Source organism: Panthera uncia (assembly GCF_023721935.1).
Source record: "Panthera uncia isolate 11264 chromosome B3 unlocalized genomic scaffold, Puncia_PCG_1.0 HiC_scaffold_1, whole genome shotgun sequence".
NCBI classification, from domain to species: domain Eukaryota; kingdom Metazoa; phylum Chordata; class Mammalia; order Carnivora; family Felidae; genus Panthera; species Panthera uncia.
In genome coordinates this window covers 76,588,889-76,615,304 of record NW_026057582.1, presented here as the reverse complement: position 1 = coordinate 76,615,304, position 26,416 = coordinate 76,588,889, and the positions used below count along the sequence as shown (strand labels likewise).

General features: G+C 41.2%; 1 long non-coding RNA gene across 1 annotated transcript; it reads right to left on the bottom strand.

Annotated features, from left to right (window-relative positions):
- Positions 1 to 15,908: 15,908 nt before the first annotated feature.
- On the bottom strand, positions 15,909 to 17,461 carry LOC125908840 (uncharacterized). Its single transcript, XR_007453448.1, has 2 exons — positions 16,765 to 17,461; positions 15,909 to 16,390 (listed from the first exon to the last, which is right to left on the bottom strand). It is a non-coding gene; the product is annotated as an uncharacterized LOC125908840 (long non-coding RNA).
- Positions 17,462 to 26,416: the final 8,955 nt, after the last annotated feature.

Here is a 26,416-nt window from a genome sequence, read left to right as displayed (position 1 = left end):
ACTCTTTGGCCTAAATTAATCTTGTCTTATAACCCTGGAAAAAATGCCTATCATGTTTGCTGCATCAGTTTATTGATCAACTCTTTCACTTGGTTTGTCTATTGCCCCAAACCTGTATTGACCTTTGTCTTCATCAGTCTTGGACCCATGCAAACACTGGGGAGGAAGAAGATAGGAGACCTTCTAAGTCCTTGCTATCTGCTGTATAGATTGGGGTTTTATGTTGTGTATACTCAGGTGTGTGTTCTGTTAGTGTGTATAGAGCATAAAACTGCCACTTGGGACTGGACCCAGGAGCCTCCCCACCACAACCACCACCACTACCCCCTCCCTCACCCCACACACACTGCTCATCTCGCTCTCTTCTATAGGACATCCATTGTTACAGAAGAGCATCCTTGTGTAATTTTTTTTAAGACCCAAGTATCAGGTTCACCTGGGTGGCTCAGTTGATGAAGCATCTAACTCTTGATCTCAGCTTAGGTCTTGATCTCAGGCTTGTGAGTTCAAGCCCCACATTGGGCTCTGTGTTGGGTTGTGAAGGCTACTTAAAAAACCTAAGTATCTAAGTCAGGCATGTCTTCCCCAAATCCTTCATTCCATTATTAAACCATGAGTGCACATTTGGAGTTACCTAAAGATTTTCATCCCTTATTTCACTTTATATATTAAGTGCCAAAGCTTGTCTCAGATACTATGTGCTGGACATAAAAGATGAAAAGGAAGTAAAGGTACTCTCAGAGAGTTTAAAAAACAACAGGGAAGATTGATGTGTAGAGAAATAAATGCAGTGATGAGTAAGGGCAAGAAGAGGTAAGAAGTTACTTTTATGTATTCTGTAGCATCTTTTGGAGTAATGAGTTTCACATGATTATAAAAAATTCTTACATTTTAAAAATAAAATGAACATGGGTGAAAAAGCACCAAATATAGTAGCTGACTACATTGCAGGCTGTCCATCTATGTTGATTTCCCCCTCCTTCTCTCATGCTTTAAAATGTCTCATTCACACCTTTGGAGAAGTTGGTATATTTCAGTCATACTCCTTTTGAAATCTTAGTTTCCGGATGGGCAAACTCTTGTGTTTCATTATGAACACAACCACATCCCCTTGATCACTATACTTAATCTTCTTGAATCTTTTCCAGATGAATTCATTTTCAAGTGCAACAATTTTAACTGCACACAGTGTACCATATGTTATCCACGCACCCTTGTTATCCAGAATTACTAGATAATACTTTGTGCCTTTCCTGATGATAGTTGACATTTTGTTGGCTATTTTTCTAGGCAATACCACACTGGGTCAATGTCTTTAGAAATAGTTTGTGTTGTCATCAAGTCCTCTTTTATTATTTTTTTTTATTAAATTTTTTTTTTTAACGTTTATCTATTTTTGAGACAGAGACACACCATAAACAGGGGAGGGGCAGAGAGAGAGGGAGACACAGCATCTGAAACAGGCTCCAGGCTCTGAGCTGTCAGCACAGAGCCCGACGCGGGGCTCGAACTCACGGACCATGAGATCATGACCTGAGCCGAAGTCGGACGCTTAACCGACTGAGCCACCCAGGTGCCCCGTCATCAAGTCCTCTTTTAAAAAAATGTTTTTTAAATGCTAATTTATTTTTGAGAGAGAGAGAGACAGAGTGTGAGCAGAGGAGGGCAGAGAGAGGGAGACACAGAATCCCGAAGCAGCCTCCAGGCTCGGAGCTGTCAACACAGAGCCTGATGCAGGGCTCAAACTCACAAACCAAGAGATCATGACCTGAGCTGAAGTCAGACACTTCACTGACAGAGCCACCCAGGCGCCCCATCAAGTCCTCTTTTCTAAGTTGTGCCAGAGAGAAAGCTCATCAGGCAGTTGGTCGAATATGGATTATTTTTTCAGTAAAAATACTGTCTTGTGCTCCCCCATGGTGAAATTCACTACTTGTTTGTTGATTGTTTGCCAGGCACAGCTTCAGAAGTTGGTTCTGCAAATCACCTCCGATGTATCGTAGATGCGGTGCTTAGAGCTTATTTTAGCTGGGGGAGCTCTCTGTCATCTGCACATAGAGATCTCAGAGTATACCTCAGAAGGTGTTGGAATTCGGTTGAATCCATTTATTCTTGATCATATTTCCATGTCCCTAAAGCCATCTCCTCTGATAACAGAAGAGCAGTGACCAATTTCATGGCAAGATTTTTGAAAACGGGATTTGATGTAGAACCTTGGCAATTTTACAAAACACTGTATTCGTATAAAAATAAATAGTACCTGTCTGTGAGGTACAAAAAATAAAAAGGAACACATGTCTTTGCTATTCAGCTAAAGCAACAAGACATTATAAATAACTGAGTGTCTCTTCCCAATTGTATTCCTCTCCCTTCTCTTTGGTGATAACCTCTGACCAAATAACTCTATTTGTCATTTCTCTTTAGGGTTTGCTACATATATATTTCTCTAAACACATTAGTGTTTATTAAAACATTATTTTTTTCCTTTTTAAAATTTTCATATAAATGGTATCACACTCCATACTCTACTGCAATTTTATGGAGTTTCATTTATGCTGAGATATATATATCATCGTTCCTATTAGTTATCAACTGTTCTGTGGTATTCCAATGCATACTTTTATCACAGTGATTTTATTCTGTCAGAGAGTTTGGGATTGTGTGTGTGCGCGCGTGCATGCACACACTCTATTTCAAAACTGTGCTACTATACACATGCTTGTGTGTGGGTGAGAATTTCTATAGTGTTTATATTTAGAGGTGAGAATTGATGGGTCAAATAAGCTGTGTGCATCTTTTTTAATTTTTTTTTTTTGACGTTTATTTATTTTTGAGACAGAGAGAGACAGAGCATGAACAGGGGAGGAGCAGAGAGAGAGGGAGACACAGAACTTGAAACAGGCTCCAGGCTCTGAGCTGTCAGCACAGAGCCCGACGCGGGGCCTGAACTTACGGACCGTGAGATCATGACCTGAGCCGAAGTCGGACGCTTAACCGACCAAGCCACCCAGGCGCCCCTAAGCTGTGTGCATCTTTATCAGTATCATATAATGCCAAATTGTATTGCAGAGTGGGGCTTATACCAATTTACATTTGCACCATCAATGTTTAAATCCTCCTTATTCTACGTCCTTGCTATACTGGTTTTCTTAGAGTTTTTTTTTTTTTTTTTTTTTTCTCAAATCTGATAGAATGAAATGGTGTCACATTGTGTCCTTAATTTTTATTAGCATTGAGGTTGGGCATCTTTTTCGTATATATATCAGACATCTGTGTTCCCTTCTTCTTTGGAATTGCTGCTCATGGATTTTTCCTATTTTTATACTGGGTTACTTTAGTTTCTAAATAGTTTGTAAGAGTTCTTACTGAGTACATTATGATTGTTACGCTGTTGGTTATATGTTACAATGATCTCCCAATTTTTGGCTTGTCTTGTTATTTTATCTGTCTTTTGATGAAGCTGTATTTTTTAATTTTAATGCAATCTGATGTATTAGTCTTTCAAGATGTGTGATCTTTCAATTGTTCCTTACGTAAGTGATTGTTACTTACATTGTGGTAGCTACATTATGGGCTTCCAGTTACATAATGAGTAAGTCACAGAAATAGAAGGCACGGCATAAGGAATATAGCCAATAGCATTTTAATAGCATTACGTGGTGACAAACAGTAGGGACACTTGGAGTGAGCATAGCATGACAGATAAACTTGTTGAATCACTGTGTTGTACACCTGAGACTAATGTAATGTGTGTCAACTAACTCAGTTTTTTTTTAAGCTTAAAAAAATAACCCCTGGAATTGCTGTTGTTGAGTTCTGAAGTGAGGAATCTAGTCTGTTCAGGTGGCTAACCATTTGGCTTGGCATCACTGATTGTAATGATTGATACTTGGACCTCTGTCAATACCAAGATTGTGTGTATGTGTGAGTTAACGTTCTGATTATAAGGAATAGACTATATTACCTGTTAAACAGGATGTGTTTCATCTAGTAAGTAGTCTGGGGAAAGTAGTTGAGGCTGGCAAGCCATTTAACAGCATCATCAAGGTCCTGAACTGCTTTTATATGACAACTCTGCCATGCTTAACTTTCCTTGTGGTTACAAGAGGGCTGCTGATGTCCAGGCATTATATCTATGTTCAAGTCAGGAAGAAGAGAGGGAACTGTAAACCTGATCTTTTTAATTCATTCCCTTGTAATTTTTCAGGAAGAGAAAATTTCCCTGATGATTTATGCCTAAATCATACCATATAAAACTGTTAAATACGCCACCCTTAGCTAAAAGGAGGCTAGGGATTAGAGTGTTTGAGTAGCCTCCACTACGGACAAAAGCAAGAGGGATGGGGTTGAAATAAGTACTGAATGAACCAACTCACGGGATCTGCCAGTGGTCTATTCCTGCACTGTACTTTTCCATTGGTCTAGATGCTTATCTCAGCCCCAGCACCACATTCCCTTAGTAGAAGTTTTTGTTTTGTCTTTTTTTAGAGAGCGTGCAAATTGGGGAGAGGGACAGAGGGAGAGAGAGAATCCCAAGAAGGCTCCACACTCAGCACGGAGCCCAACACAGGGCTTGATCCCCTGACCCTGAGATCATGACCTGAGCCAAAATCAAGAGCTGGACTCTCAACTGAGTAACCCAGGTGCCCCTACTAGAACTTCTTAAAAGAGTGTTTTTGTGTGGTAGGGCAAGTCTTCCTCCCTTATTCACTATTCTTCTTGTAAGTGTCTTAGCTATTACTCTTTTATCTTCCATACATATAATTTTTTGAATGAACTTATCAGGTTAAACACACACTTGCTGCTTATTGTTGCACTGTAGTGCATTTATAGATCAATTTGAGGACATTGATGTTTTTTACATTCTCTTTTTTATCTTTGATCATGGTCCATTTATTCAGGTCTTTTTTAATGTCTGTAAGGCTTATGATTTTCTTCTGAAATTGATAGATCTAAAAACATAACTAAAAGAATGGAATCGATAGCACATTACCCTTTATGTCAGATAAATATACACTCTTGCCCATAAAACAGTAAACTACAGTCTCCAAGGACTTACGCAAACAAAAGGATACAAATAAAACAAACTAGAAGGTCTTTTCTGTGGGTGCTCTGAAATTGAAGTAGGAATGCAAGTGATTGGGTCACGTGTTGATTTATGGTCAAGAAGTGAAGCTCAACGTTCAAAATTAAAATACAGCTCTTTTAATCTTTCGGTATTATATTCCCCTCTCCCCCTCTTATTATATCTTCTTGTTTTATTTATTTTTGATTTTTTGAATTTTTATTTTTGGAGAGAGAGCACACAAGCAGGGGAGGGGCAGAGAGAGAGGGAGACACAGAATCCAAAGCAGGTACCAGGCTCCTAGCTGTCAGCACAGAGCCCGACGCGGGGCACCAACTCACAAACTGAAAGGTCATAACTTGAGCCAAAGTCAGATGCTTAACCGACGGAGCCACCTAGGCACCCCTCTTCTTGTTTTATTTAAATCTTCTTGGTTTTGTAACCCTTTACAACTGGGATGTAGGAATACTTTTTGCCTTCTTGGATGTTGATCTTAGAACTAGCTACCTTGTGAAATTCTCAATAGTTCTCTTTGGATTCATGTGGGATTTCTAGGCAAGAAGTTATATACACTGCAAATAATGGATTTTGTAAAGTTTTTATTTAAATTCTAATTAATACACAGTATAATATTAGTTTCAGGTGTACAGTATAGGGATTCAGCACTTCATACAACATCTGGTGCTCATCACAAGTGCATTCATTAATCCCCATCACCTATTTGACCCATCTCTCCATCCACCTGGTAACCATCAGTTCTCTATAGTTGAGAGTCTGTTTCCTGGTTTCCCTCTTTTTCTTTATTCCCCTTGGCTCCTTGGTTTTCTTTCATAAATTCCACATATGAGTGAAATGGTGTGGTCATTGTTTTTCTCTGACTTATTTCACTTAGAGTAATACTCTGTAGCTCCGCCCAGGTCATTGCAAATGGAAAGATTTCATTGTTTTTTTTTTTATGGCTGAGTAATATTCCATTGTGTGATATATTTACCTCTTCTTTATCCATTCATTAGTCAGTAGACACTTGGGCTGTTTCCATAATTTGGCCATTGTAGATAATGCTGGACAACTTTCTTATACACAAGAGTAAATTCAAAATGGATTAAAGACCTGGATATGAGATATGAAACTGTAAAAATCCTAGAGGAGAACACAGTCCTTAACCTCTTACAGTCAATGTCTCCTGAGGCAAGGGAAAACAAAAACAAAAATAAACTATCGGGACTTCATCAAAATAAAAAGCTTCTGCTCAGCGAAGGAAACAATCAACGAAACTTAAGTCAGCCTATGGAATAGAGAAGATATTTGCAAATGAAATATCTCATAAAAGGTTAGTATCCAAAACATATAAAGAACTTACAAATTCAACACCCAAAAACAAATAATCCAATTTAAAAATGGGCAACAGACATGAAGAGACATTTTTCCGAAGAAGGCATCCAGATGGCTAACACACGCATGAAAAGATGCTCAACATCCTAGATTAGGAAAATATAAATCAAAACTACAATGAGGTATCACCTTACACGTGCCAGAATGGCTAAAATCACCCCCACCAGACACAGCAGGTGTTAGTGAGGATGTGCAGAAAGGAGAACCCTCTTGTACTATTGATGGGAATGCAAACTGGGGCAGTCAGTCTGGAAAACCTTTTTGTCTTTTGCTGTATTTTACTGCACAATGTTGAATAGTAATGATAGTGGTTATACAGGACTAGTTTTAATTTTCCTAAAGAAATCCTTTCAGTGTTTTATCATTGAATATGACTTAAGCAAGTTCCCTTCACTTCCTAGTCTACTAGAGGTTTTGTTTGTTTTTTGTGAGTTGATATTCCAATGCTTTTTCTACATCGATTAAGATCATCATACGGTTTTTCTATTCCATTAATATGATCGAGTACATAAATATACTTTCTGATGTTATACCCAACTTAAAATTGTTGGAATGTGCTCGATTATTTTTATATATTTTTTTTATTTAAAAAAATTTTTTTTAACGTTTTTTTAAATTTTATTTTTGAGACAGAGAGAGACAGAGCATGAACGGGGGAGGGTCAGAGAGAGGGAGACACAGAATCTGAAACAGGCTCCAGGCTCTGAGCTGTCAGCACAGAGCCCGACACGGGGCTCGAACTCACGGTCCGCGAGATCATGACCTGAGCCGAAGTCGGCCGCTTAACCGACTGAGCCACCCAGGCGCCCCAAGAATGTGCTCGATTATTATTATCATCATTTATCTTTTTCTCTACTGGATTCAGTTTGCAGTTATTCTTTTTTAATTTATGCTAATGAATGAGAGTAGTCTTTATCTTTTCCTATGTTCTTAAGTGGTTTTATTTATTTAGATTATTGAAGTATAATTGATAATGTTAGGTTCAGGTATACAATACAGTGATTTGGTAATTCTGTGCATTACTCAATGCTCACCATAGTAAGTGGAGCCACTATTTGTTACGTGCAATGTTCCCTATGCTATACTTTGAATCTCTGTGGCTTATTTTATAACTGGAAGTTTGGGCCTCTCAATCCACTTTATTTCACCAATCCCCCCACGTGGCTCCCCTCTGGCAACTACCAGTTTCCCATATGTAAGAGTCTGTTTTTTAGTTTGTTCATTTGTTTTTTAGATTTCACGTGTAAGTGAAATTATATGGTTTTGTCTTTCGTTGTCTGACTTACTTCATTTAGCATAACACCCTCTAGGTCCATCCATATTGTTGCACATGGAAAGATCTCATTGTTTTTTATGGCCGAGTGATATTCCTGTGTGTGTGTGTGTGTCTGAGGTTGGACTAGCTCAGTGGTTCTCAATCAGGGGTGGTTTTACCCACCAGGGGACAGTTGACAATGTCTGGAGGTGGTTTTGGTTGTTGCAGTGGGCATGTTGGTAGTGCTACTGACATCTGCTGTAGAAGCAGGCGAAGCTGGTGAACATCCTACAACACATAGGACAGCCCTGATAACAAAGAATTATCTGATCCTAAATATCATTCATGAGGACTTTAAAATGTGCGGGTATCAAAGTGATTCTCCAACATAGCCTCTCCATGTATCTTTTGGGTTTCTTTTTAAATATTCTAAAATTCCAGGTTCCATCCCTCTTAGATTCTGTTTCAACTTGGCAGAGCCCTAAAATCTGAATTTTTCAACTTGCAGATGAATGTGATGTAGATGGTCCATGAAATTCACCTTGAGAAGTAGTACTGAATAGACCTAGTGAGAGCATTTTATTTTTTATTTTTTTGTATATGTTTATTTTTGAGAGAGAGAGAGAGAGAGAGAGAGAGAGAGACAGAGCATGAGTAGTGGGGGAGGGGCAGAGAGAGAGAGGGAGACACAGAATCCAAAGCAGGCTCCAGGCTCTGAGCTGTGCCCACAGAGCTTGACATGGGGCTCGAACCCATCAACCATGAGATCATAACCTGAGCTGAAGTCGGTTGCTTAACCGACAGAGCCACCCAGGCGCCCCCTAGTGAGAGCATTTTAATAAATGCACTTTACCAAGTACATAGAAGGCAAAAAAGGAAAGGAAGTTAGGAGAGCTGCAAACAAACAAGTGCCCAGAGCTCTGAATTCAGGGGCAGGCCGACTTGTCCTGGCTTGTTCTGGTGGTGGTAACAAGGATTTCTCAAGTTACTTGCCCTTGTGTAGCAATGGTTTCTTCCCCTTGTTACACGTGTTGCACAGCTGAATGGTTTCTGTCATTACCAAGCACTTTGTGCTCAGCCAGCCACATCTTCAGGGTCACTTCAGTGGTGAGGGTCTGCCATCATTCTGGGCAGGCTGTGAACAAAGCTGAGTGCTATGGATTAAATTTATAGTACTCTTCACCAAATTGATTTATTGCAGTCGTGCTACAGTTAGGGTTAAGAATACCTAGTGGAAATTGCACACCATTTTATTCTCTGTTTGGCACAGTGTTCATTCTGGCTTTCTGACCATCTGTTTCAGCAATGGCATTAACAAATGTCATTTGGACCGAAAATCCATTGGTAGGGATCATCTTTGTATAAAAGGTGTTTTAACTAGTACTTCTGTAGCACTTAAAAATTTCCAGGAACATAGCAAATGATTTAATTTGTACAAAAAAACTGATGAGTAGGTGCCATTACTATATTTTTTAGGTGAGGAAATAGAGGCAAAGGGAGAGAAGTAATTTTCCGATGGTCACACAAGCTCATACAAATGGAAACTCAAACCCACACATTTTGTTGGTTCCTGAGCCCATGCTCTCAGCCACTTGACCAAACCAGCTCTCTCATATCTTCTCAAAACTCTGTAATCATAGAATTAATTTTTCAAAAATGCCTTGCTATAGAAGTTCATTGTTTAAAGACTTTTGCTTTTGGGGCACTTAGGTGGCTCAGTTGGTTGAGCATCTGACTCTTGGCTTTGGGTAAGGTCATGATCTCCTGGTTCATGGGTTGTGAGCTCCACGTCAGGCTCTGTGCTGACAGGGCAGAGCCTGCTTGGGATTCTTTATCTTTTTTTTCTCTCTCTCTCTGTCTCTCCCCTGCTCACAGTCACTCTCTCTCTTTTTCTGTCAAAAATAAATAAACCTAAAAAACATAAAGACTTCCTCCGCCTTTGACCGTGCTGCTTTATACATTAGTGCTTTCATTGCTTCTAAAACTTCTTTTTTTTAGTTTCAAAGAAGAATTAGATTTAAGGATTTCAGTGTGAGATGGTGTTCTGTGATGCTTCTGACTGAACTAAATAGGGCAGTGAGTTTACAAAGAAGTGACATTTGATAATAGTGATGCTGATAAGAAAGACAATTAGCACCAGAGGTTATAACCACCTGACTATATCAGCAGGTTGCACATGGCTTGGAAATGTCATATTTTACTTATTTCCTTTTCTTAAGCCAAATAGGTTTTAGATGGAAGTTTCAACCATAGTAATAATTTATCTGGAGGTCACGTATCCACTATCTGTGGACATTTAAAATGTAATAATTGGTAATCTAATAATAAGCAAAAGCCTGTGAACAGGCAAAATAGATGCCACAAAGCCAAAACACTAAATTCACATATTTATTCACTGAAAAGGGCCATAATCAAAGTGTATTTGTCCTTAAGTCAAAATTGTTCTGATTGTTTTGGTAGTTAGGATTTCTAGACCATAGCACATTGGAAGGTGGGAGAAAGGAGGGGAATTATAAGCTGTATAAACAAAAGCAAAATATTTCTAGTTGACAGCTAGAAAATGAACCAAACTCTGTAAGTCAGAAAAATTCAAAGGGTGATGCCCTTGAGCTGTTAAAATAGGCCACCAGACACATTAAGGGCACAAAATAATAATTTAACTTGATTACAGTGAGCCTTGTTATTAACAGTGGGCTAAATTATGTTCAGTATGGGCTGTTTAACAAAGCAAAAGTTTATAATTGACTTAAAAAGATATTAGCCCATTTTTTTTCCCCTGAGAAATTAGATAGAGACCAGCTCCTGATGATAATGAGACTATATCACATCAAAAGTGTTACTTACCTAAAGTGGGAAAGAAGGTTTGACATTAAGAGGAGTAATTGTCTGTCAAGTCCTTTATTGTTTTTAGAAGACCTGGAGACCCCAGACTCTGGAATTGATGGAGCAAACACAAAAGAAACATGTCCAGCTTACTCATTCATTCAGGAATTCACTGCATATGCCTCAACCATCTGCACACAGTAGTGGGATACTCTTAATTATATTTTCCTTAGGATTTCTTTTTTTTTCCTGCCTTCATTTAGCTCCTGTTATCATCTTTGGTGATTTCAGCATCTGTGTTGACAGTTCACCTGGGGTTCCACATAGGACGGCTTGAAAGATCTGTTCCATCCAACACACGACAGTTCCTGGAGGAGGCCCCCATCATATGCAATTGAGTTATGTTATACCCTGTGGGTTATATTGCAGTGATGATTGCAAGGTGCCCGGTGTGCCTGAAATGAATTTGAGGACTTTGTGGTTACCACTTCTTGAAATTAAATTTTTAGTCTGGAGAACCAACTTGGGATTCACAATAATAAAATTCTGGTGGGAGTTGTGTTCTATTTCATGAGCTACTAATGGGGTCTCTGCTCAAAGCTGAGTCCAGGAGGCAATCACAGACTCAGTATAGACAGCTAAGTGACACTGATTATTTGGCCATGTGAGCGGGAAGCTTGTTAGAACAGGAAGTTTTCTTAGCAGCCGCCCCTCAAATTAGCCCATCTGCATTTTAATTTGCTTTGTGAAAATCAGAAAAATTAAAAGTGATTCTTATTTTGCTAATTGCAATTTCAGAGCAGTAGGAGAGTACCTCATTATGCCGGGTTCAGTGTGAAACAGCCATGGTCCCCACTCCGAGGTCACGTTTGTTTGGGGACTACTTACAGAGCGTTGGCCATGTGCAGAGTGTGGTAGGAGGTGGAGGGATAAAGAAGACACCCCCCTGCCCTCACGGAGCCGACTTTGCAATGGGGAAGAGCCAAATGAGAAGGCACGTGTATAAATGGACTGTGGCAGGTGCTCTGAAATACTGTTGGTGGGGGAGAGAGGGTAAAGGGGAGGGAGTCTCAGCACTTCGGTTCCAGCCTCATACCCAAGCGGTGGGTGAGCCAGCCACATGCAGGAGCTAGCAGAAGAGCCTTACAGGCAGAGAGAAGGGTCAGTTCAGAAGCCCTGAAAAGAGGAAAGGCTTGTCACTTTCGAGGACATAAGGCCATTGTGTGTGTCCCAGTGAATGACAGTTGAGGTAGAGATGAAGGCAGTGGATGGCTCACGTTGGACCTTGGAGAACAAGACAAGGGGTTTCCAGTTTTTCTCAGAATAAATCCAGAGTCTTGAAGGGTGGTTAGCAGAGAAGAGGGATGATCTTTTATGTCTTGAAAGGATTCCATTTGACTGCTGAGATGTCAACCAGGCTGGAGAGCAGAAGGGAGCAGGGAGGTGAATGAAGAAGCTGTTGACATGGTCAGAGCAGAGGTGGGAGAGCTTGGGCCTGAGTGGGCAGCGAGGGTGCCGTGACATGGGAAGACAGGGTGTGTTTGGAGGTGGCAGCGATAGGAGCTTCTGAGGAACTGATAGAGGGGTGAGGGGAAGGTGGAATCAAGAATGAACTTTGGAGGGGCACCTGGGTGGCTCAGTCAGTTAAGCATCTGACTTGGGCTCAGGTCAGGATCTCACAGTTGGTGGGTTCGAGCCCTGCGTTGGGCTCTGTGCTGTCACCTCAGAGCCTGGAGCCTGCTTCAGATTCTGTTTCCCTCTCTTTCTGCCCCTCCCCCACTCAAGCTCGCTCTCTCTCTCTCTCTCTCTCTCTCTCTCAAAAATAAACATTAAAATTTTTTAAAAGAAAAAATAAACCTTGCCTAAAGAGGATTAAGAATATACTTATGAAGTGTGCTGAGTAATGTATAGAGTTATGGAATCACTATATTGTCACCTGAAACTAATATAGCACCGTTAATTATGCCCCAATTAAAAAAACTAGTATTAGGTTTGAGGTTTGAACAACTGGGTGAATGGTGTTATTTGCAGTATTGACAAAGACAGTAAGAAATGAAAAGGTTAGTCTTTTGGCCTATTCACATTGAAATGCTTATTAGCCATCTGAGGAGAGAAATACATCTTATTTTTCCTGATTGAAGTCCCCTCTTGGGGAAGGTAGCAGACACGTGGTGGGCTTAGGGTTTAGTAAACATCATTAAAGTACAGAGACCCTGCCTCTGTCTTTTGGTCTCAGATAATGTGAATTCCCATCTTTGCTTATGTCGTTTCACCACAAGAATAAATACACACACACACACACACACACACACACACACGTGTGCACACAGACAGGAAAGCCCTTTTGAGACTTAAGAAATTCAAGGGAAGAATTCAATGAGTATTGTCTTGATACGAGTTAAAAATCAACTTCATCATTATTTGGTACTGGGATACTGGATTTATACATTTCACAGCCAAAGAAGAAATTTGGTGTATTTTTTGTGCTGTCATAAATGACATTATAAAGTGTTTTAAGTTATATAATGAAGATGAGCCTTGAGATTCTGAAGGTTCTAGGGCCCTGAGGCACCTTATTAGGAGATGTTGTAGATGTGTTTCCCTTAAGCCCGGTACACGAACTCTGAGGAGTGGCTTCAGTGTTGTTGTCCAGAGTAGGGTTTTTAGTGGAGCTAGTTTCTCAATATTCTCACTCGTAATTATTTTCTCTGTGAGAGCTTTCTAGAATGTGAACTAATAATCTTTTTCTGGAACCTGGAGAAAAATGCCTTTAATTTCTATTGGCCTCACTAACTTCTATTTTCCTGACTTGTTCAAATTCGTGTTCTCATGAGGACTGGGTGAAAGAGATTGGAGTAAAAAAAAAATTCTTTTTAAATTTAAGACCTAAGAAAACTCAAGCATTACTCTCCCAGATATGGAAGCTTTATAATAAAGGCCAATGTCACTTTATATGGGTGGAAATTGGTGTAAAGGTAGACATACTATGTTTGTATTAGTTTGCTACGGCTGCTGTAACAAAGGACTACTGACCCAGGTAGCTCAAAGAAAGTAAGTTACTTTCTCATGGCTTGCAGGCTGGGGCTTTGAGATCAAAATGTCACCAAGGTTGGTTTCTAATGAGGTCTCTCTCCTTGGCTTATAGATGACTGTCTTCATCCAGTGCCTTCACCTGACTTCTCTGTGCTTGTCTGTGTCCTGATCTCCTCTTCTTATAAGGAGACCAGTCATATTAGATTGAGGGCCAACCTAATGACCCCATATTTGACCTCAGTAACCCCTTTAAAGGTTCTTTCTCATAGTGACATTCTGAGGTACTGGGGGTCAAGACTTAAACATGAATTTGGCGGGAACACAATTAAGCTCATCCAAGTATTTCAATCATATTAAACCCCCCCCCAAAACTCTAATGTGGAAGCTTCCAGCCTTTCTTTTAGTATCTTAATGTTGTTAACCACTGTTGACTCCCCTCCATCACACCCACCCCCTGTACTGGTGCATAGGTCTTGTGGTACATCCCCATGCCTCCTGTCCTGCCCTCCCTCTGATCTCCCACACAGCATCAGAGAGATCGGATCCCCAATCTCAATGTTCCTTTACTATTTGACATCCTTTAGTGGTGTCCCATTTTCTAGGAGATATGATTTAAATTCTGTGGGATGGTCTTTTGTGTTCTAATCCCCACTGTTCTCTGTTCCTCCCAGATTTGCTTCCTAAGTGCCAATCATGAAGTGTTGATGCTTTTCAAAGATGCCTGGTTCCACATAGACTTCCTTGCCAGGAGCGCCCTTCCCTGTCTAACTCACTTTGGAGATGGCAAGTTGTGCGGTGCCTTCGTGACTCTGCTTTGCTGCCTCCTGCTCTGAGAAAGCTTTTCTGCTCTGTCTCCAACAAATGGAGTCGATCACACTCTTTAATCCACCTTATTTTACTTCTCACCCTGTACCATGTTCTTTACTTTTGTCTCTGTGACTAGAATGAGAGAAACGAGGTCAAGAATGGTGTTTTTTAACTTTGTACTCTGGTGTTTAGCCTAGCATGTAGTGAGTGCTCAATAAATAAGGAGATGAAGGATACATAGATGTTAATATTAGCTTGCAAACAACTTACATATTTCACATAGCATCAGTATAGGTAATCTGTTCATTGCTTGAAACTAGATACTATTTTAAATTCCCATATTCTTACTAGCTTCACACAGAGAACCCCCTGAGTTCATCCAACCAGTAGCCACTAGGGTGACTAGGTGATGATAACAGGGTACAAATGATCAGTAGTCTTCAGAACTGGAACTGAATATCCTGTTAATTGTAGGTCAGATGCACTATCGTTGCCTGCAAGGACTTCCCTCTCCATCCCATGCCCATTTACAAGGGGCTTTCTTCAGAGCAATATTGGGCTCTTGGACTCCTTAAGACGTCAAGGTTATATTTTGTGGGGCTTTCTGGTCAATGCAGACAATCAAAAGTAAAGCTGCATTGTCCAATATGGTAGTTACTGGCTGTATGTAGGTATTTAAATTTAAATGAACTAAAATAAAATTAAGTCAGTTCCTCAGGCTAACCACATTTCAAGTACTCAGTAGCCACACATGTCTCCTGGTTGCTGTATTGAACACAGATTTTAGAACACTACCATCATCACAGAAAGTTCTTTTGTTCAACATGGCTCTAAAGCTCAGATCACAACTTTCTGTTGTTATTTACTTCAGTAGATAATAATCATAATTACTGTTTCGTATGCACTCACCATGAGTTATACTCTCTATAAAATCTCACTTTGAGTATGTGGAAGCAAAGGCTCAGTGAATTAAGTTACTTGCTCAAGATCCCCAAATTAAAAAGTATCAAAGGTAAGGTAATTATGCAAATACGTTTTATTTCGTTTTATTTTTTTTTAGAGAAATTACTGACTTAATTGATGAAAATTGTCCTGCATTATAGTTTCAACTTGGATATCTTTGACAGAGGAATTAAATAGGACAGAGCTAATCCTGTGAAGAGGTTGTATCTCCTCCTAAGCTGGTTTCAGGTTCCTGCCTCCCATCTACTCTTGGTTCCCATTGCCTGGAGGTGGCTGAATCTTCCACGGAGGGACTCTCTGACTGTGGGCACCGCCTCTCAGGGAAGCCGAATTCTTCCCAGCTGCTAACCACAGGAGAAAGTGGAGCCAGTTTTCTATCCTGACATTTCTTTTAGAAGGAAAGGTTTGAATTTTAGCATTGCCTTTTGCCCCTCCTCCTTTTCCTTACCCAAGTCGTGTTTAATTGGGACTAAGAATAGATAAGACTCAACAGCAGACCCTTCCCTCTAGGCAACCCGGTGCACCATTGAAAAGATGCACCGGTTGAGCACGAAAAGAACCTTGAAAGACTTAAGGAGGCCAATCTTTTATTCATGTTTCTAGGTGAGTTATAAAACATCCTGACCAAGGGAGACTATTGTAGACTTTCTAGAGGAAGAGATGAATATTTTTGAAGAAGGGAACAAAGAAGGAACATTGCAAGTGAGATTTGAAAGTGGCTGAACAGTGATGAAATAAGGAATTTACATAAAATTCTGGTCACGGATAAGTATTTCCACAATGATAAAGTAATGAGGGATCTTTTGCCGAGAGAGCAAAGGTGAGGTTTATCTAGAAATCAAAACACAAATTTTTTTGTGTGTTCTTACTGCCCCAGTGTAGTTAGACTTTTAAAGTAAAGCAGAGAAGAGAGTAAGGGAGCCAAGGTCTTGAAGAAGCTGATTCTGGGCCTCATTAGTTGACAGAGGTGATGACACTTTTGTGACAGACCGGAGCCTGAGGACAAAGGGCTTTATCTTGGTTGCCCATTCCAGTTGATTGTAGGTGGCTGCCTGGAGTGTGAGGAGAGAAACACAAGGATGGATGATCCACACTTCCCACAGGTCCAGAAAGGGAAGTGGTGGGGGCACCTGGGTGGCTCAGTCACATCACATCCAACTCTTGATTTTGGCTCAGGTGATGATCTCACGGTTTTTGAGTTCGAGTCCCGCACATTGGGCTCCATGCTGCCAGTGCAGAGCCTGCTTGGGATTCTCTCTCTTTCTCTCTTTCTCTCTCTCTCTCTCTCTCTCTGAAATAAACTTTTAAAAAAGGGGGAAGGAGGTAATAGTGGTACAAGTGTCAGATATTTGTGACTCTAGGGCCTGACATGAATGTCCTGAGGCATTTCAGTGCTCAGAACTTGTGATTCAGAGTAATGAGTTACCTGTTGATGTGTAATAAAGTACCCCAAACTTAGTGGTTTCAAACATCGGTTATGATCTCCCAATTTCTGTGGGTCAAGAATCTGGATGCAGCCTAGCGGAGTTTGCTGGTTCAGGGTCTCTCTCAAGCTGAGTCTAGGTGTCATCAGGGGCTGTAGTCATTTCAGTGTTGGACTGAAGGAGGATCACTTCCAAGGTGACTGACCTGGCTGTTAGCAGTGACTGGCCCTTGTGTACTGTTGGCAACAGATAGTGGTTCCTGACCACATGGATCTCTCTATATGGGGCAGCTGGTGTCCACCAGAAAGAGCAAGGGAGGATGCATAACATGGAAGCTCCGGTCTCTTTGTGACCTAATCTTGGAAGTGACATCACACTGGGTTTTGCTGTATTCTTTTTGTCAGAATGAGGCCACTAGGTCTCGCCATGTTCAGGGGGCAGGCAGGGATTATACAGGGGTGTGAATCACTGGAGGCCATTGGAGAGGTTGTCTGTAGCATAACATACCATGAGTGGGGGAAGGTTATTGAACACATGACAGAAATACATTTGTTTTCTTGGTAACCTATTTCAAATGTAGCAGTGCCATGTGTTGTAAAAATAACTCCCATGCCCTAATGAAACCTGGAAGAATCTCGACAGTTTCCTGAGGTTTAATCAGATTGCTTTTTGTGATAACACTGGAAGCATGGACGTTTTGACTGTGTGTGTAGGAGTAGATCCGTAACTCCAGAGCTCAAATCTTCGTTCCAAAGACTGGCTGTTCTTGCTGGAGTGAAGGGAAGGTATTCAGCCAGAGGGAAGCATCAAGACAAATTCTGGGAGGAGAGTGACAAAAGGGAGTTGAGGAAATGGAACAGGTTCTGAATGAGGTGGGAGAACATCCAAAGTATGTTTAAAACTATTTTGAATTTTTGCTTGGGGCAGTTCTACTGGTCCCTCCTAGGGAGCAAATTATCCACAAATTAGTCATTTCCTTCCTCTCAATCCATATTCCACTGCCCTTATTGTGACTGAAGCATGGAGACCCAGAGAGAAGATAAGGCTGCAGCTCTGAGCTAGTTCTGTGGACATCTTAGCAGGAACACTCTTCAAAGGGAAGAATTCCAGGGGCATCACTTGCCGTGCCCCCACCCAAGCAGAGGCTAGTGAGTTCAGGTGTCTGATCATGAATCTGAGATTCTGAGACGCCCTTCTGCACAAACAGCACGTCCTGGGAAATAATTAGTTCTTGAGTCCATTGGCTGTACTTGATTTGGGAAAACAAGAGCCTGATCACGAGTTTATAACGCATAATTGATTCCTAAGGCTAGATCAGAGGCAGAGAGAGGAGGGACTGGATGCCACCAAGCCCCAAGTCACGTTTGCTGTGGCTGTGCAGGCAGCAAAAACACTCCATCTCCTGCCCTCGTCTCAGGCTGCCCCATGTCAAATGTTTCTGCGGATCAGTGTACAGAGCCCGGGGTGCTGAGACAGAACCGTGGGGAGCAGGGTGGCATTGTCTACTAGTGGACAGAGCTCTCGTCCTCCCTAGTCTTTGTTTGAATACAGCATCCACTTACGGACTACATGTGTAGTCTTTATTCAGACTGCTGAGCCTGCAGGATCCTTATCTCTGCAGAAGCACTCAGTCCAGGCTCCCTGATTGTCCTGCCAAGCAGAAATTTGGGTCATGCCCAGTTCACATGCACGTGTAGATGGCAGGAAGGAAAAGGATTCCAGAACGCATGCTCTGAACCACAGGAAACAGCAGTACTCAGCATCTCCTACTCCAGTCCTTCTTACTGCCCCAAGATAGAAGGCCTACTTAGTGACTCTCCAGCTTACAGCCTCCAGTACCTATTCCCATCCCCTCTGATGTTTGCAGTGGTCTCCAAAACAAGCAGAAATAAGATGCCCTGTGGCTCTTATTGGAGACACATGGAGGTGGCTGAAAGTAAAGATGAGGTGACTTTTCCCCTCCATCCATTCCAGCAGAACCTAATTCTCATTTCGTCTCCACCACTGTGTGACTTTGGATAAATGGCGTATGCTTTGAGCCTTCTTGGTTTCTCATCTGTAATATGCATATGAGTTTACTGTCAGTATTGAATGACTTAGTATTTATAAAGTGCCTGACATAGAACTGGTACATATTAGACACTCAGTAAATAGGGCTTCATTTTTTTTTTTGCCCCAGCAGATAGCAATGGCCATCAGTCATTACCTGTATTTAGTCTTGCACCCTCTCCTCCTCCTCTTGCTTCCTCCCCACCCTCATATACCAGCCCATTTGCCTGGTAGAGGCTTTAATATATAAACTGAATGGAGAGAGTGCCCACTGGCCGCATAGCTCTGTTGGAAGTTGTCAGGATTGTCAGAAAAGAGGAGCCCACGTTAAAAAAAGAAAAAAAAAAAAAGAAAAAAAAAACACTAGAGAAAAATGCACTGCACGTCAGATTTGTTGAGGTGAACAAGCAGGTTATGTTAACTGCAGGATTATTAATGCATCTGCGGCATCTGCAGGGGCCTGCCAGCTTTTGGTTGGAAGCGTTGAGAAGATCTAGAAGTCAGAGGTCAAGTGTGGAGAGGAACTGGAGGTGACACAGCAAGCATGATAGGGCCGGGAAAACTGGGAGATTAAAAAACAAAGGCCAAGATTTGGGATCATCAGTATTTGTTATGATTGTACTGTTTCACAGTTCATAGAATGCATGTACATGCACGATTGTGTTACTTCCAATAGCAGTCTCTGACTTGGACATTATTAACTTCGTTTTGTAAATAAGGCCCATAAAAGGAAGGATTTACCCAAAGCTGTGCAGCCAGTGAGGAATCTAATTAGTACTCATTGGGGACTTTGGAATTTGTTTTTGGTTCCTCTTCTGTTAAATAGCCACCACAGACTTAGGCTGTCCAGGGTGCTCAATGTCTGGTGGAAGGACAGGAAAGGACCTCTACTCCAGCAACCAACTAGAACTTGAGAGATGGGCAGAAGTTGGGGTCCTAGCTCATATTTATTTGCCTATTTCCCAGTACTAGAACTGGTTTCAAAGAATGGGAAAGATCCAGCCTTTAGGTGGAGTAAATAGGCAGGCTTGTTTGTGGGGTATGGGTCGGGGCAGAAGGTAAATGGAACAGTTTGTGTCTTTTCATTTGGGTCAGTCTTTGTGATCACCCAGCATGTTGACCATCTATTAAAGGACAGAAACAAGACATTTTCCTTTAACTTAAACCTTCCAAAAGTAGGGCTGATAGAATGGGTTTGGGTTAGTAATCTGTTGGAATTTTATATTGTTTAGGTTTAAAGGAGCATCTCATTTGTCACAAAAGCAACTAACATCACCCCCCTCCCCCCATTGAATCGGCTCAAGTTCTCTTTGTAAATCATAGCTGTAACTTTGGAGACATCAATGAAATATATGTGAAGATCAAACAATTCTATTGTTACAAGGAAACATAAGGAAGTGAATGCTGATTATTCTTAAAGGGCTTCTTAAATAATAGTATTTTGTTAATATTATAGTTATCTAGTGAATGTTATGTGCAACTATGGTTTCAGGGATTTTATATTTACTAACTCATTTAACCTCAAACAATGCATAAAAAAATTATTACTGTTCCCATTTCACAAGCAAAAAAAAAAAAAATTGAGGCAAGAAGTTAATAAAGCTTGTCAAAGACTACATAGCTAGATGCAGAGACAAGATTCCAACCCAGCCCATCTGATTTCAGAAACTGGTACTCTTCACCACTCTTCTGGAATGGATTTATATGAAAATTGAAATAGTGAAATCAATCAATGCACAAGACAGACTTAAAAAAAAATCTTAATGCTTTAACCATAATTACATAAAAACCTCCAGCAATGGGTTAGTGCCAATAGAGGTTTTAGCTTTCCAAATGTGTAACTTGTAAGATAAAATCTCCATTGTAGCAAAGCCAACAGCACTCTATCTTCTCGCCCCTCTTCGAAGACTCCAGTGAGGTTGCCTGCTATTGAACCAACATTCTTAGGGGCTGCGACTTGAATTGTGGGTTATAGCTTCAAAAGAGAATATACTGAAGCAACAAGTTGTATTTCTAAGCTCTACATAAACTAAAACCTTTATTAGAATATCCATTTGTCAACTCAGATTGAGGCCTAAGAAGGTTAAGTGTCCCCTTAAAGCAAGATTTAGAGAAAAACAAACTTAACTATGATTTATATAGCTTTTAGGCATTCTTTATCCATTTATCTCTGATCCTTGCCCAGATGCAGCTGATTCCATAAGATTTTTCCAGCTTTGCTAGTGGTTACCTTTAGCTATTTGGGGACTTTTATATATTGCTCCTCTAGAGCAATCTCCCCATGAAAATTCGGGCATGGCATGTGGTAGAAAGAGACAACATCTGCTTCCATAATTGCCTGGGTGAGAAAGTTCTCCATAGCTATTGCTTGTCCATAAAACAAAAGTCTAAAGTGGGACACAGGACACCTCTGTAGGTTTTATGCAAAAAGGGCCAAGTGGTATAGTATAAAGAGTAGCAATTTAGCTTCCCTAAAAATAAATATCTTCTGCAGATGTTGACTAAGCTGTCATACCACAAATGCCATTGTACTTGGAAAACGAGCAGGTGCTGTTGCATTGTCTTTGTGTTCTGCAATAGTGAACACACGGGTTTCAGTTCATGACCTTTTTAATCAGAAAAAAAGAAATGTTGTCTCTAAAGGAAGTATCAGCCTCAAAGGAGCAAACATATGGTGAACCCAGACTACACAACAAATGGTTAACCCTTTGACTCAGTCAGAGAAGAACAGTGAGTCAGACACAGACTTCCATTTTCACCGGGTCCTTTCTGAGGATCCACACTTAAATGACTGGCTCATTTTGAAATGGGAGTGGCTGGGTTCATGTCAGGCTGAGACTTGGTGGGGGGGGGGGGTGGCACGGAGAGGAGAGTGGAATTAACCCTGAAAATTGGCAAATGCTCAAAATCTGAACAGGCCTAGTGAGAATTGGACTGGAGGCCAGAGAACATCCCCCTTGGTCTATTCCCTCAGTTCTTTCTGAGGTTGAAAGTTCAACTGGCAAAGAACTAAGAAGATACTGGAGTACTGGAAAACATGGCTCCCAACATCAAGGAGCTTCCAGTCAAGAGAAGACTTGAAGGCTAAGAAACAGGAGTTACGTGGTTGCTGAGAACTCTAAAATCAAATTATCCAGAGAAGGTTATTGAGGCACTTGCTGGTAAGACTTTAAGCCAGCCTGTTACTTCTTTACTTGTAAAGTTGGCCTTTTTTTCCCACCTGCTTTCCCATCCATTGTCCTGGCATAACAAATAAAAACTAGGAAGTGGTGACTATACTTGTATAACACACCGAGTTTAACTTAAAATCCTGGGCCAGCTAAGCTCAGCCATCCACTGATAAGGCATTTCCTGGGTACCCCCTAGGTGCAAGGTTTTGCTCTAGGCACACAGATGGATCGGACATAGTCTCCATCTTCAGGAATCTTATAACCAGCAAAGGGAGGCAGACAAAACTACAATTGGGGTACAGGCTAGTAAGTGTAGTGCCAGAGGCATGCAGGGAGTACTATGGAAGCATAGTGGGATAAGGGAGAGCTTTCCAGAGGAGATGACATGTGTGATGTCTTAGAAAATGAGGAGTGTGATAGAGAAAGGCACTCTAGGCCAACTAAAGGCTCAGACATCAGTGTAAAACATGGTCCATGAGCAGGTAGCTCCAGGCGGCTGAAGTTTAGTGTTTGGGTGAAGGTTGGTGAGGGAAGGTAGGGACCAAGACTATAGAGAAGAGGGCAGATGGGGGGGGGGGGTGGGCCTTGAACTCCACAGAATCTGAAAGTTCTGGAGAGACCACTGGAGAGCTTTAAGGAACGGAGTGAACTGCTCAGAGCTCTTCTGGGGATGTCACTCTGAAAGCATGGAGGGTTAATGGAGAAGAGTGGCACAGAAGTCCAAGTGTGCTAAGCTACTATAGTAATCCTAGGGGTATGAACTGAGGCAAGAGCAGTGGAAATAGGAGGGAAGAAAAGAAAATTCTGAGTGGATATAGAAGGGAGAGGAACTGTGGATGGCTTCAAGGCTTCTGCCAGTGGGTGTGTGGGTGAATAATGGCACCTGTCCCCCATGCAGGGAATGCAGAAGGAATAAGTCTGAGAGAGGAGAAATAGCAAGATGAGTTTTAGATAGATTGCAGTGTGTCAGGGACATCCAAACAGAGGTGATGACCAGCAGCCGTCATTTTAACATAGGGGACTGGTCTCAGGAAAGACTGAGGAGTCACCAGTGAAAGAGGTATGGGTTGAAACCGATGAGTTGGATACAGTCACTTGGTGAATACTCTGAGCAGAGCAGAGGCCTGAGGACAGAGTCTGAGGACTGCCAACTCACAAGTCTTATGGGGGGCTGAATGACAGGTGAGAAGATTGGACATCAGCTGGGAGTGTGATGCCTTAGAAGCCCAAAGAGAAGATTGTTACCAGAAAAATGAAGAGATTCGTGATATCCATTACCACACAAAGAGGTCAAGAAAGACAAGGTCGGAACATATTCCCTAGATATGACAAATTGGAGGTTGCTGGTGACCTAAAGTGAAAGCAGTTGGCTGCAGGAGCAGAGATAATATCGTGCATCATTGATCAAATGGATGAACCCTTGTCACATTGTCACAGGGACAGACCCCGAGAATCCTGGGTATTGGTTCTAGAGAAAAGTAATAGGCAAAGCTATTTACCTTGTTAAAGAGCAGCAGAAATACTTTACTGCTTGTTTATTTGCACATAATGCCATGCTAAACAGTAGAAGGAGAATTAAACACAGTTTATGCATTCATGGAGCTCAAGCTCTTTAGTGCACAAGTATCAAGACTCTCACAGTGGGTAAATTGACCAAAAATAATCTTTTTTTAAATGGCTATTTCCATAGAGCGTGTTCTTACAGAATTCTAATCACAAGATGCTTTCAACATCCCAGAGAAGATTGTTCTGTATTCTGTTTGTAAAGAAGCTATAATCCAATCTTGATAATTTATGGTGGTGGTTAACCCTTGGTTTTCTTAAGTTCTTTCTCATAGCTCATTTCAATTTCTGCTGCTATATTTTTAGGGCTAGCCTGTCTCATTCTGACTTCAGTGGATAATAGATGGTTGCCATCTTCCATATATCAGCCCTTCTCATATTTGCAGATGAATAATAAATTTCCTTTCTGCTCGGAACTCCCCAGGCTACTTAGCTCTGATAAGGCCTAAAGAATTGATCTTGCAGAATACAAGAGGATTTCCTCATTAGTGGACAGACTTTTGATAAGCAGAGCAGGCAAGCACATGACAGAGGAGGTTTTTAATGAGAAAGAGAAGTGTGGAAAATACTAGTACATCATTTAGTTGGCTTTTATGGTATTTTTTGGTGCTTTCCATGTGAATTTCTGCCCTGATAAGGAGAGGGGTTTGAACTTCTGTCTTGATGTTTGCATGGATGAATTCCCAAGAGGTTTGGATTCAGTCACTCCCAAAGTGCTTTTCCCCCAAACTTTCTGTGATTCCATGTAGACCATTTTTCCTTCCCTTATCTTGGTTCAGAGGTGTATTTTGCACAGGAGAACCTGATAATGGCAATGCAGGAAGAGTGAGGTCATGAACCCTTGCTTTGGATTTTGCTGGTGGAGATGGATAGTGCTTTTGGTTATTGCTAGTGTGATCTGCTCTGTATGGTTTTAGTGAAGGCTGACTCAGAAATCATCAAAGCCACAATTAGGTGCAACTGTGGGATAAAATACAGGCCTTTCTGTATCATCGATCTGCTTTATACAAAAGGAACAGATACTGATGTTTAACTCTAAATTGACTCAGGTTACAACCTAAAGTTGTAAAAGGTAAGGCTCTTAATCCCCGAAGCCATAAATGTTACATAGTGACTCAAATTTTGCTCGTGTTCAACACCTGGGTGACTACCTATAGATTAGCATGATTTCAAATTTGTATTTGGAATACGTTTACTTGTAAGTCACATGAGTTATTTAACATTGTGGGATACCAACCATACCCATTCCCCACATTTTGGAAAGAAGACTACAGTTGCTTTCCCTGTTTCCGGCTAGAACATCTGTGCCAAGGATAAAGTCAGATTGAAACATAAGAACTTTGGGGCATTGTTTAGGGGTTCTGACTCCTCCCATTGAGAAGGAAATGTACTATTATAGAGATGGAAAGACTTTGATTTCCCACCACGATCTGCCTCTCCACAGCTATGAAAAGGTCCCTTGTACATTTTGAGACCTCTTTGTCTTGGCTGTGAAGCACTTCATGGAACATGAAAAGTGTTTCTCATTCAAAATAGCTTTACATGCTGTTCTTTGAAGTTACCAGAAAGTCATTGTCAGAAAACCTTGTCATGAAAAGGTTTGGGAGTGGGCTGGAGAAAGGAAAGGAAGGACCCACAAGTACTCTAACATAGATAGTGCTGGGTACATAGAGAACACTCAATAACTTACTACTTGGCTAGTTTTGCGTTTTAAGATCAGATTCCCTAATTTTAGAGAAGTCTGTAAGATACTAGTTTTTCTTGGTGATTGATTTATAGCTGATAGATTGTCTTCTTAGTCCCTGTGTTCAAATCCCACAAGGCAATATTATAAAGGCCTAGAGAAAAAAAAAAGAAAAGAAAAAAGAATTGTGCCATGTTCTAGAGGAGCACACCTAGTGAGGGACCCACAGATGGCAGCCTTTGGTGATTGGAGGGTCTTGGATCAGCAGTGACTTAGTCTTTGGATCCTTGATTAAAAGAAAATGAGAACCACAACAATTGATCATTCATTCCCCACTTACTTACCCTCTGTTATATCTAAAACTCCATTCTTTTCTCTTGTGATTCCAGACCTGTATCAGAGTGTGTGTCAGCCTCCTCTGGCCCCCCAGCTATCCCCTCTGCCTGGAGTCTGTGGAGGTCTCCATCTTCACTGTGCATCAGTCACCCAGAGAGACCTTCCATACCTGCACCCAGCACCCTTCCCTAGAGATTCCCATCATTTGGACTAGAGTAGGACTCAGGAATCAGTATATTTTAGAAGTACTTCATATGATTCTTGTGTCATATATGGTTGAGCCCCACTGCTTTACAGCGGAGTTAGATTTTTTTTTTTTTCCTATAGACTCCTCAAAATGAGAGATAGCCAGGAAAAAATGGTAACATAAAAATGAGTTGTTTCCTCCTTTCTTTCTCACCAAGCCCAGCAGAACTTTGTGCCTTGGATATCTGGGGCTTCCTTTTGCCCTGAAGTGATCTAACACTTATTTCCCAAAGTCTCTTGGAGGTGAAAATCTGGGTGGTCCTAGTTGGGGATGGGCCCTGAGGGTTGGACAGGATGAGGCTAAGAGACCAAACCTAGAGAAGTCTTATTTCAGAGGCAGCAGGGAAGGGCATTGTAGGGGGCTTCGTAGGTAGCAGAGATCTGCAACCCTGTCCGTATACTTGTACCCAGGAGGTGGTAGGATGATGAACGTCAAGATCTTGGGGACCACAGTCTCTGTGGCTAAGAAGGGTAAAAAGTAGAAGATACCTGCCATCAAATGGACCACACATGCTTGGATAATGAGCATATTAATAGCCATCTTGATGGGCTTGAAGACCACTTGCTTTACTCCAAACTTTATGGACTGTATAAATCTCCTTAGAT